This window comes from Aegilops tauschii, chromosome 1 (assembly GCF_002575655.3).
Source record: "Aegilops tauschii subsp. strangulata cultivar AL8/78 chromosome 1, Aet v6.0, whole genome shotgun sequence".
NCBI classification, from domain to species: domain Eukaryota; kingdom Viridiplantae; phylum Streptophyta; class Magnoliopsida; order Poales; family Poaceae; genus Aegilops; species Aegilops tauschii.
In genome coordinates this window covers 308,142,106-308,154,066 of record NC_053035.3, presented here as the reverse complement: position 1 = coordinate 308,154,066, position 11,961 = coordinate 308,142,106, and the positions used below count along the sequence as shown (strand labels likewise).

The following is an 11,961-nucleotide window of genomic DNA, read 5'->3' as shown; positions in this document are numbered from 1 at the left end:
TGCTATGTCTGCCTTGGTTCCAGCGTTTTGGTCTTTGGGCCCAATAAACCCGGACGGAGGGAGTATTTGTGAACAGAGAGAGCAACAAACAAAGTCTGCTGATAGAATCGAGTTGCTTGTCCTGTTAAAAAATTCGAGTTGCTTGTGCCTCAAGTCTGATAAGTTTCTAGTGTGTGCGGTCAGCGATGGCGTCACATGCTGACCCCGAAGATCTTGATTGATTGAGTTTACACACACACCCACGTTGCTCTTAATAAATGCACAACTCAAGAAGCAATATTATCTGACAAGCTCAGCTCAGCTCGCCTCGGCTCATCTCACAGGTGTAGTGTACTAGAGACCGAAAACTTCACCCGTCAATCGCCATGGCGCTCAGCCTTCGCGCCGCCGCATCCCTCGCCGCCCCGCCGGCTCACCTGCGTCCGCGCCGACGGGCCACCTCTATGGTACGCGCCACTGTGTCCCCTCCTCCGGCGCTCGACAGCAGGCGGCGCCCGCAGAACGTGTCCGGCGAGTTCTTCGTCGGTGAGCTCCCTCATGCAGTCATGCTGATGCTGATGCGATCTCGTCCTCATCGTCCCAGCTGACGGGGTCTTGGTGTGCAGATCACCGGTGCATCGACTGCGCCACCTGCAGGTGGATGCTCCGGAGGTGTTCAACAGAGTCGATGACCAGTCCGCCGTGGCGGCGCAACCCACCTCCGGGGAAATCAGAACCAAGGCACTGCAGGTAACATCTTTGACCACTGTAATTAAAATGCCTTCTTCGGTGTGCAACACCAGACAATAATTAACTGATGGTATTTCTCTCACCCAATCACCTAATTTAGTTCATAGTAATGCTTAATCCTCGTAAAGTTACTGGATTTCCTTCTTGTTCTATCAAAAATGATCAGTCACTGGACAACTAGATCATGACATTTCCATGTATGTTTGCAGGCCTTGCTCTCTTGCCCTACAGGCTCTATCCACACTGACAAGCCTACAAAAGACATTCTCCAAGTGCAGAACACATTCCCTCTCCCCATCGACGACGATCTTCCCGTATGTATAAACATTTTCATATATGTTCTCTCTTTTCTCAGTCTTTTAGCATAAAAATAATAAATTGTCTGCTTGTCTGTTCAGGGAGTTTACCTCTGTGGTTACCATTCTGAGAACTCATATGGAGCAACATCTTACCTTATAGTTCACCCGGAAGGGAACATAATGATTGACAGGTATATTCGCTGTCGATGTTCTGATAATTGACAAAATCAACTTATCAAGTCTCATTCAGAAACTACAATCGATTATATATATTAATTGTAGATTTTCTGATCATTTATTTTGTTCTCAGCCCAAGGTATACGCCGAAACTAGCGAACCAGCTTGAGAAGCTCGGCGGAGCACGTTACATGTTTCTGACTCACATGTATGTTCAGACTGACACGATTCTGTATTTATTTATGCGTTTACCGCCTTTTTATTTGGAAGATTGAAGATTGTCTATCTAACCTGTCATCAAACAGTGATGATGTGGCGGATCATCGGAAATGGGCCGAGCGGCTAAAGTGCGAGAGAATCATTCATTCAGGAGATGTAAGAGCCTTAAGCACAGAACTGCACCTTTCTCTCTTCATCCTTCTATACCCCACAAACACAATGACCTGTAGAAAGAAACTAGGAGTGTTGGAATGGTTTGCATTTTGAACAAATCATGTTCTAAGGGTACTTGAATCATACTGTAATTCTAAAATTGTATTCGCTGATTATCTACTGCAATAACCATGATGATACAGGTAGAGCCTATTACTGCTGATGTCAACTGCCGAGTGTTGTAATTTTTTGCCTGATATTTGTCCTGATTATTTACTGCAATAATCATCATGCTGATACAGGTGGAGGATATCACTGCTGATGTCGAGTGGAAACTTACTGGAAATGGCCCCTGGAACATTGGAACTGATTTTGAACTTATCCATACCCCAGGGCATACCGAAGTAAGAATTTGAACTCAATGAATGAAATTACATTAAATAATTACTTCTTGCCTCTGGATTAAAGAGGAGGTAAGCTTGGAGATAGGTGCACTATGGCTGCACTGTAAGTAATGAATGCATTGGGTTATCACACTGCACTGTAATGTAAGGTCTTGTGTGAATAATTAATAAAGTGGCTGCATGCATCGTCCAGATGCAGAGGCCGGGGGTCCTCCTCCATTTCTAAAAAAAATAAAAAAAATGTCGCAGATTTTCTTAAATTTCAGATAATGGCATGATATTCTTTTGTTGTTGGGAAATGCACCAAGTTTTTTTTTTTTGCTAATCTTTTTAAATGCAAGGCAGCTCGATTGTACCAATCATGGGAGTATTTAGTGGTCTTTCTTAGCAACACGTATTTGGGCACCATATTGATCTTCTTTAACACATCCCTATGATTTCTAATTATGTATCCATTTTTGTAGGGCTCAGTCTGTTTGTTGTACAAACCTCTGAAGGCACTATTTACTGGTGACCATGTAGCAAAATCAGAAGAATCAGATGATCTAAACCTCTTTCTGATGTACAGTAAGCAATCAGGTAGCAGAATCCTCCCTTCTTCCCAGCCTTCCTAATTTGTTGAAGATCACTGTTCAATTTTATCATACGCTAAGACACTTATTGATGTGTCTGCTTCACAACCTTGCAGTGGGTGTGCAACTGGACAGCATCAGGAAGTTACTGGACGTAGATTTTGAGTGGTTTTTGCCTGGTATGCAGACCTTCAAATGCTGCACATATGAACTACTACCAAAATTCTGCTTCGTTGTTGGATTTGTAAACCATATCATATTTTTTCTTGAACACACATCAAAATGTGTGTCATACCGTACTAGAAGAAGGACACCGAGAAGCCGACAGAACTACAAGGTCAAACAAAACAAACAAAACTGCGGCAAAGGCCAAACAAATTAACTAATACTTCCTCCGTTTCAAAATAAGTGTCGCGGTTTAGTTCAAATTTGACTGTCGCGGACCCCGAACAAACTAACTAAAAAATACTCCCTCCATAAGCTAAGCTAACTATTTTCGAAAAAAAGCTAAGCTCACTAAACCGTCGTAAACTATGTCATTTATGATCTTTGGTTCACTCGCTTTTCCTTAACTTGCACTGATTATTGAGTTGTCTCTTTCCAGGGCATGGCTACCGAATCCGATATGAAGATGTATATGCCAAGAATTCAGCTATTGAGGCTCTCCTTGCAGACTACACAAACTAAGGAGCATCTTATGATCACAAATTTCAAATATATGGATTCCAGAATAAAGGGACGAGGTGGATATGCAGTCCCAGAGAAATCCTGATCGACGCTACTGCTTTGGCTTTCTTGTCCAAACGCCATCTACTTTATTGTACTCCATATGTTCCTAAATACAAGTCTTTTTAGAGATTGCACTACAAACTACATACGGATGTATATAGACATATTTTAGAGTGTATATTCACTCATTTTGCTCCGCATGTAGTCTATAGTGGAATCTCTAAAAAGACTTATATTTAGGAACGGAGGGAGTACATGATATCCCTCTCCTGGATGTATAAGGCTTGGATATACCTCTAGCAAGTTGAAAATGTTAGTGGAGTATCGTGCAATGAATATGTGTTATTGTAGTAGATTCTACCGTGTTTATTAAATGAAATGACTACATCAGGACAGGTTAGTAAATCAAGCATCTGTAACATGTTTGTCTGAAGACTGCTTTCGTCCATTCTAATCGAATATCGATTGTCATAGACTCATAGGTTGCTCTTCCCACAAGTCGGTATGAAAGAAAGTAAATATCTTTGGAAACAGTCATACCTAAGTTTGAGCCAACCACCAATCTCTATCGATCAAGGGGGAGAGGTAAGGGAGGTGCTCGATCGCTTAAATATAAATTTGAGTATTGAGGCATTGACCAACACTTGTCCTTAGCATTTTGAGGGGTCCAAATTCACATCCAATTGTTGTACCTAAAATGAACTTCCCTGAAATATTTTTGTGAATAGACATTAGTTTAATGAGATATATGTTGTGATGAATTATCAAAACCACCCGGAGATTAGATGCACTTTCAACGCCACCGCCGCCACCACTGATGTAGTAGACAAGGCGACCGCGCGCATTACCAATCGCTGGGAGGACGACTCCTCCGGTGAGGGCACTACTGGCTCTCGACTGCCGACGGGGCGGTGAAGGCGGCCTAGTTCCTTGCCGCGGCCAAGACCGTTGCATGACTGGGACGACGGCTCCTCCTTGACGTGGCGTTCGATTTGGATGCCACGGTTGCGCGGCAGAATGACGTCTCTTCCTTACCGTGCTGTCTGATTTGGACATCGTGGTCGCGTGGCAGGGGCGGTGCCCCCCCCCCCTTGAAGCATTGTACAATTTGGACACATGGGTCGCACGGGGGCAGTGGCGAGGGCAGCACCGGACCGCGATCATAGCAGAATCGCTCGAGCAGTTGTTCCATCTGTCGCGCTAACTCCTCGTCCGTCCGCGCGGCCTCGGAGAGGAGGGGAGGTTGTTGTTTTTCCTCGTCATTAGATGAGATGGGCTCTGGCTTCACAGAGGAGGGACCCCCTGATCAAATAGGCGCGTAGAGAACAACTTGCTGTCGTTCGGACTTGCCAATCAATGTGGCGTGCGGAGGAGAGAAGAGGCGAGGCGACGAGGTAGGGTGTAGTGTTTCACGGCAGTGTCCTGGCGGATTAAATAGCCTGGGTAGGAGAATCGGCGTGGCTTGAGTCCGCTAGCGGACAGAGTTGGTTTCTCAGCCGCCGCACCTATGTGAGTTTTGCGTCGGTCACCAACATCAATGCGGAATGTGGCAACCAGTGTCCGGTCACGACCGACATGAATACAACACCGAGAGAAGAGTAGACTGTTCGAGACCCAGCGGAGGAAGGGGCATTTAGATGAGTCCGCGTTGTCGCATGCATACATGACGGCATACAGACTCTCCCAAACCGCCTTCAGTTTAGTTCTGGTCCTAACATTTAGGGGTAAACATTTTTGTTTGCCGTCGTTCAATGACACAGAAAATGGCTAAACTATTTGATCTAGACACTAGTACATATGCTCGTGCGTTGTAACGGGCAAAACAAATTGTAAAACCTGCTTCGCCTGCCACTGCGTGACAGTTCTTATATCCAACTCTAAAAATTCAAAAATATGGTTACCCGCATCTCTAGTAACATTGTGAAAGTAGTATTAATTTCACCATGTCTACCAGAGTTTCACTAAAATGAAAAATGCAAATAGCTAGATTCAACAATGGAGGGAAAACTTGTCAAACTTGTGTTACTTTTGCTTGCTTTTAGCAACTCAATGTTACTTGTTTGAGGGGTAGATGATTTAGAAAAGTATAGCTCCGAATATAAAGGAAAAGTTTGATTCAAGTATAAAGGAAACTTTTGTCGAACTTGGAAAACATGTATCTTTTAATTCCTTTCAGCAAACGGGAATAGAGATGAGCACCTATCTGACGAGGACCAATCTGCCTGACGAAGCCATCAAGTGGGCCTTCGAGGTGGGCATCCAGCGAAATACCTTGTCTAGGAGCGGCTGTAGCGCGGCCTTGAGGATCCTCTTCCGGAAGGAGAGGGGAAGCCCAAGGTATTGAGCCGGGAAACTCACGACCTGGCATGGGAAGATGGCCGCGGCAACCGACAAGTGCACCTATACCCCCGTGTCACCTGGAAAACGCCCCCACCCCCTCTGCGTGTGCGTGCTCTGGGCCGGCCCAACTGCGGCCGGGGCGTCCCCCCTTTTTAACTTTGAAAAATGTTCAGGAATCCGAAATTCGACAAAAAAGTTCCGAAATTCAAAAATTGTTTACGAATTTTTAAAAATGTCCGCGATTCAAAAAAAGTTCTTGGATTTCAAGAACTGTTCACGAATTTAAAAATGATTTCGGTTTTAACATCACAAATTTCAAAACATGTTTCCAAATTTTAAAAAAACATCACGATTTTTCGAAATACTTTTTCCTGAATTTCAAAAAATGTTCTTGGTTTTAAAAAATTGTTAACAGATTTAAAAAATTCCAAAAAAATTCATGATTTTTTATGAGTTTCAAAAAAGGTTCATGTATTTCAAAAAGTTCATGAATTTTAAAATTGTTCCCGTATTTATAAAATGCTCACAATTTTAGAAAATAGTCATAAATCTGCAAAATGTTCCTGAGTTTAAAAAAATAACTGTGATATGAAATATTGTCATGATTTCAGAAAAAAACACGAATTTTTTAGATGTTCATGAAATAATGAAGAAAAAGAAATGGACAAAATAAAATAAAAATGAAACAAAATACAAATATAAAAAAGAAAAAGGACAACCAAAAAAAGCGCGGGAAAAAACCCACTTTGGGAAGGTTCCAGAAGCTTCCCAAAACCGTTTGGGAAATACACATAAAACAGCCGTACTAGGCCAGCCCAATACAATGCATGCGTTGCGGGAGGGTGCGTGTTTGGTCGATATTCATCGACCTACACGGCAACAATGCTACACTTGCCAGAAGAGTTTATGGAAACACATTACGGACATTCCTGTGGCCTCCTATGTTTGGCTAGTGTCAGGTGGTTGTTTTGAAAATTGTGCGCTCGGTTGCACTTCAGTCCACCACCTCAATCCATAGCTCGTTCGCGTAGGGCTTTAGGTGAATATTGTCCGCCCGTATGAGCCGGGTTGTGAATATTTATAGGTCGGGGTCTTTACTGAAAAACCATAATACTACACTACAACAATTTGAAGAAATCTGCAAGTGACTCTAATTTGAATTCACTAGCGTCTTTTTTTCGGTATGCTGCTCCGCAAGCAAGGAGCACGACGAGGAGTAATCTTTCCTCTCTTCTTTTTTTTGAGGGGTAGGAGTAATATTTCCGTGAGTGTAGTAGAGTTGCCCTTACATCAGAGTAGCATGGGCTTTCCCCTTAACGGGCGGAGCAGGAGGAGATTGGTAATAAATAGTGTGGCCCATACGTTTGACACCCATTCCGTCTTCGTTAGCTCGTCGGACAAGCCCATGTGTTCGACAAGGGCGACGTGACGCGATATGGACTTTGCACAAGCCCACATGACAAAGCCATCATTTCCCTCTCTCTCCTTTCTTCGCGGCCCCCTTCTCCGCTTTCACGCGATTCCGAACACGAGGGGATCCAACTCGAACTTAAACTAAATGCAACACGAGGATCCAAATCATCCCGACAGAAAAGGTTGGGGCGACGGCGAAAGCCGCGTGATCCGTCGGTGCCGCTCGGCGAAAAGGTTCCCCGAAAAAGAGGCCGGGTCGGGTCGAGCTCTCCAGCCCGGGACCGAGCAACCGACGCGGGGCTGACGAGGCCGCCGCCGCCGCTGGTCGCCGTGGTCCACACCGCACGGACGCGGACGGCGATCAGGTGCTACGCACTGTAGATCCTCCTCGACGAGGCGGGACGTGCGCGCGCGTGCGTGGCTCGCGACTCGCGAGGGATTTGATTGGCCGGCCCGCCGGACCACCCTCGGGGCGCTGAAAGCTATGCGGCGTACAGTGCAGCGAATTAACCGCGCTCAGTCCAGCTGCCTGCCTCCTCCTGTGGTGAACTCCCGCCACACGTGCGCGCCTGTTCTTCCTTTCAAACGCAACCAGCTGTGACTGTCAGCATTAACTGCCGACGTGCCCTAGAAATGACCCATTCCACGCGTCTCAAGTTCATTTTACCTTAAGCTTCACGTACAAATCCCAGCCCTCGCAGAAAGAAGTACTGCTCCAGTATCTGCAGAGATTAAAAATTGGGGTACTAAAAATAAAAATATACTCGTACTTCAGTAGGAGTACTGCCCTGGAGAAAAGAAACGAATGGCACTAGTTAATCCCTGGCGATAAGTACGCAGCCGGCAGGACAGAGTTCACATGTGGAGAATCACTGTGGTTCCCCTGGCGAGTACGCGCGGCCACACGACAAACTTCTCATCAATAAGTGAAAGAATTGAAGAAAAAAAAAGAGTAAGAAGCAAAAAAACCAGTTCACGGACAGGAGATCCGACTACGTGCGCTGCCACCGGATCCAACAAAGGAAGGATTACCCTCCCCATGATCCGTTCTAGAGTCATCAATCTTTTTCTTTTGGGGGGTCTAGCGCCATCAATCTTAGTAGTAGCACTATGTCCATTCTTTGCAAAAAAAGAATTAACACGTCGGAGTAAAAGAAATCACCAGTCACCAATCTTAATATGAGGAAGCCATGTTCTAGAGAAACCAATCCCCAATCTTCATAAAGGATAACTATTTTGAAATAATTACTTTCTACAGAGTCAGGGCGGCTTCCTTTTTACTACCGGCACAGGTGTAGTGCAGTGCAGACCACAGGCCATGAAGAAGACTGGTAACTGTCAGGCACATATTTTTAAACGAACTCCTTGTGTTTGGACTTGGAAGGGCAGTCGGAGTCGGATTCCCTCGGCGATGCCTGCGGTGCCGCTGGTGTTGCTGCTGCTTGCCGGTAGGCGCCTGGCCTTGGCGGGACACGTCGACGTCGGGGGATCACGACAGGACGAACGTGAGGAAGCGGGTGGTAGTGTCCGACTCCGACCCTGGCCTGGCGAATAAATCTACGCGCACGGGCGGCGGCATCCGATGCTCGGCCAAGGGAGGGGAGGCAGGGAGCCGCTGCGCCTATCCGGAAATTCGCGGCCGCGGCGGCTCAGTGGGAATCCCAGGCGTGGAAACCGCGGGTTTTTCCAGTAATTTAATCGCGCGCGACTCCACACGACGGTATCCGATGTTCCCCCTGCCCTACCGCAGGGCCGCGCGCGCAGCCTAGTCCACACCCTTGTGCCGTTTTACGACGGGATCCTTCGCCCTGACTCCCCCTGGCTCACCACCGTGGGAGAAGTTTTTTTACGAATGCTTTTGTCTTCCGATTTTCAGGTTCTTCCGCGCGCTTCTCTGGCGTCGACACATGCTCGTTTGGGATTTGAAGGTGGTCCCTTTCTCATTCATGGTACGAGCTGATTGGTGGGGGAGGTCGGGGCGTTCACGCAACCAGGACCATGCGTGAGGGCATTTGATCGTATGCTTTGTTGGCAGGTGAGATCCCAGTGACGGTACTAAAATCCGGTCCCAAACGCCCGCGGACTCATGATCGAACAACGCATAAAAAATAATTTCACGATCGGATACCTTATTTTTGAATCATCAAGGCCGTGTTTGGTTGCAGTTTGCAACAGTAGTTACATTGCATGTCCATCTTCAACCAACCTGATTCTTGAAATGCAGCCTCATATGCAGCAGACGGAATCTGTTTGGTTGCCTGCATCGCATGGAGGGGCATTTACCCCCTGCTGTTTGGTTGCCGTTTTTGTGCTTAGGGTGTGAGCAGATGCAAACTTCAGCTGTTTGGTTGCAAACAACGTTTGTGTTCTGCTCACCCCTTCAAATGTGGTGGCCTTACCACCACATGATCAGTACAACAGCAAGCACATATGAGATCAAACAAAGCAAGCAACCAAATGAAATCAAACAAAGCAAGTAAGGAAATGACAGCAAACTATTTAACTACATAGCATAAGTGTAGATTAACAGCAGGGGCATCCTCCTTCCTTGCTCCACGTCAGGGTGCTGCTCCTGGCCAAAATATGAACAAGTTCCCAGCACAAGTACCCATAAGTCTCGCCGCACACCATAAAAATTCAACACTAACACCTTACTTAACTGAACTACATAGCATGCTCAATGTCACCAACGCAGTTGTGCCTGCTGCAACGAAACCTGCACATGACGATGAGTCATGGTTGTAGATCTGAACCTTCAGTCTGAGTCCTGAGATGCGCACAACGACGAGGTCGCCGGGGACGATCCGGTGGCAGCGGCAGAAATAGTTCCAGCCCCGGCCAAGCACCATGTGCCCCTCGAAGTTCTGGACCTGCACCCAGAACACGCACCGCTTGTTCGCCGACAGCCTAACCACGCGCGGGAGCCGCTTGATGACCAGCCAGGTGTTCATCACCTCCACGAACTTGCGAGGGACGACGAGCATGGCGAGGTCCTCGTTGTCCTTGATCTGCTGGTAGAAGCGCAGTGGCTCCCGGGCCCCCTCCTCGTGGCCCTGCCTCGGAGATCGTCCCCTTGAATGAGGCAGGCTGACGAAGGCGATCCTGCCAGACAGGTCCACCGTCCTGAGCCACCTATTTATGGGGATGAAATCATCGGCGCCCTCAGCTCCGGCCACCACCTGAGCTCCTCCACCCGCCACATCCCAGTCAGTCTTCAATATCTTGTCAGGTAAGATGGCAAGTATTAGTGCACAAACTCTTTGCAAAATGGCACTGATCAGAGACATTTGCCCAAGAGCAAATGCCACTGATCAGTGCACAAACTCTTTGCCAAATGCCACTTATCAGTGGCACTTGCTGTTGGGCAAATGCTACTGATCAGTGGCACTGATCAATGGACTTTCCCAACAGCAAGTGCCACTGATCAGTGGTAGTTGCCCATGAACAAATGGCACTTATCAATGGCACTTGTTGTTGGGCAAATGTCAACGATCAGTGGCACTGATCAGTGGACTTGCCCAACAACAAGTGCCACTGATCAGTGACATTTGCTCATGAGCAAATGTCACTGATCAGTGGCACTTGCTGTTGGGCAAGCCCACTGATCAGTGGCATCTGCTTTTCTGCAACTGCCACTCATCGGTGCACTATCCTAAGCATGGAAACATCTAAAAATAGCAACAACAAGTGCCAATAGCACCCATGTGCAACCATGCACATTTGGCAGCATCCTAAAATGGTCCTACTACATGCACGTATAACAATCAACACAAACCCTAGCTTGAACATGTATGTAGCAACATGAACATGATCCTAGCTTGAACATGAACATGCCATCTGCATGAACACAGATCCTAGCAAGACCCTACCATGAACACAGATCCTAGCAAAGCACACTACCATTGGGGATTCTAGCATGAACACAACTACTAGCATGAACACAGCTAGTAGCATGAACACAGCTAGTAGCATGAACACAGCTAGTAGCATGAACACAGATCCTAGGACACACTAGCAGTAGCAGAAGAAAATTATCCTAGGACACACACTGTACAAAACAAGAACAGATCGGTCTGATTGGATTTGATTGGGATCGCGTCCAATCGGATCTACTCGAATCCTATCTAATCCTATTGAATCCACTAACTACTAGCACATGCCTAAGAAATAAACCCCTAATCTACATCTACGAGCAAGCATTGAGGGGGTTTGACTCATCGGAGCACGCGTAGTCGCAGCGAACCGAGGCCGGGGTGAAAACCCCGGCGGGAAGGAGAGAGGTGGCGGAGCAGAGGAGCCGGCCCTGACGACGGCCTGCGGCATCGGCCCCGTGCTCATCACCATGCCGGAGGTCGAGGAGGACAGCCCGCCGATAGGAGAAAACCCTTGGACGGGGGTCAAGAAAACCCCCTGCCCAATGGGTCCCAAGAAGCGGCGACTCTGTGGATGGCGCTGGCGCCGAGCCCAGGACCACGAGGTCCGGTATCGGCGGCGGAGCAGGAACGGCCGACACCACATTGGCCGACGCTCGTGGTGGCCGACAACAGATGGGGGACGGCGCTCGCAGCGCAGACGCCAGGTCCCGGCCCGAGTTCTGGAGCCCGGCCAACCAACGCTCCTGGATGCTGGCGATGCGCTCGTCGACGGGGGTCAGAGGATGGCGCGGCGGTGGGCGAGGCGGAGCCATCGGAGGAGAGGAGAGGGAGGGGCGGTGAGGGAGAGAGGGAGCGGTGGGAACAGTGCGACTGGGGTGGTGACAGGAGAGTGGGGGGAGTTATGAGACGTCCCCTCCGTCTCCCGTGCTGCCCGAGGCGTGCAACTCCCTCGCATGCGTGGCCGCGCCGGGCTGCGGCCTGCTTTAAGGTCCATGCGGGCCACAACACGCATGCAGCCCAGGCAACCAAACAGGCCGCGCACATCCCGCGC

At 47.9% G+C, this 11,961-nt stretch overlaps 1 pseudogene; it reads left to right on the top strand.

Annotated features, from left to right (window-relative positions):
* The first annotated feature begins 285 nt into the window (after window positions 1-285).
* LOC109749673 (uncharacterized) lies at window positions 286-3,691 on the top strand (annotated as a pseudogene).
* Window positions 3,692-11,961: the final 8,270 nt, after the last annotated feature.